The following is a 1,076-nucleotide window of genomic DNA, read 5'->3' as shown; positions in this document are numbered from 1 at the left end:
AGATTCACCACATGTATGTACCTTCATTTCATATTCACACAGTCCGGTATTCCTTTATATATAGTCGGGTACATACCTAAACCTATCATTCTTTGGTTATCTTATGGAGGGAGAGGGAAAGAGGGAGATAGAGAGTGAAGGAGAAAGAGACAGAGAGAGTAGATCAACATGTGCACCCAGTGTGTGTGCACATATATACGTGCATAGTAATTATTTTATGGTTACGCTTTAGCATGCGCCTTTCTTTATGTGCGCTTTTATCTTGACACCAGCAGAGAAAGATACGCCAGTCTATCGACACGCTAACGCAGTATGGTGCTGCCACCTCTGGATAAAAATGTGCTGCATTTGCAACATTTTTATACAACTTCATAATCCACACAGGAATGCAAATATCCACATCAGCATAAAGTGAGTGTATGGAAGAGCGGTGACAACATTGGATCAATAAGAAAAATGCGTACCATCACAGTGCCTTGCAAGATCTTTACACGATTTCTATAACAGTGTCTCACACGCGAATATAATTTCCTGCCAAATCTTTGCAATTCGATGTAGGCACCACTGTACAGTACACCCAGCCACGTGTAGGCTTTGAATCAGTCTACGCCTGCCCCACAAATAACAGCTTTCAGCGTTGTTAGTGTTACGCCGAGCTGCAGACCGACAATAATAACAAGCCGAGCGTCCGGCCCCGGAGCAAACATGAGGGCTGCGTGAAAAACGTGGGGTTGGGCGACACTACAACGCATGCATCCCGTGAGTCATCATCCTACATCGATCAGCAGCAGCTAGCTACTACTAGCTACTGCTACTACAGTCGACACCCGTGCCAGCGGTGAACAAACTTTCTCCGTGCAAAGACCGAGGTGGCGCCACGTTTCGGCGACACGCAGAGGCGAGTCGAAGGATCGCGACGATGTAACGGTAGCGACGCTCGATCACGAGCGATCGATCATCGAAGGATCGCGCGGGGGTTCGCGACGATGTAACGGTAGCGACGCTCGATCACGAGCGATCGATCATCGAAGGATCGCGCGGGGGTTCGCGACGATGTAACGGTAGCGACGCTCGAT

General features: G+C 48.4%; 1 protein-coding gene across 1 annotated transcript in view; it reads left to right on the top strand.

The window, feature by feature from the left end:
* LOC106817558 (DALR anticodon-binding domain-containing protein 3-like) overlaps window positions 1-1,076 on the top strand; it is a 24,638-nt gene that overhangs the window by 871 nt on the left and 22,691 nt on the right. The window lies entirely within an intron of this gene.

This window comes from Priapulus caudatus, unplaced genomic scaffold (genome assembly GCF_000485595.1).
Source record: "Priapulus caudatus unplaced genomic scaffold, Priapulus_caudatus-5.0.1 Scaffold1768, whole genome shotgun sequence".
Lineage (NCBI taxonomy): Eukaryota > Metazoa > Priapulida > Priapulimorpha > Priapulimorphida > Priapulidae > Priapulus > Priapulus caudatus.
Note: the sequence above shows the minus strand (reverse complement) of the source record. Positions and strands in the feature narration are given on the sequence as shown.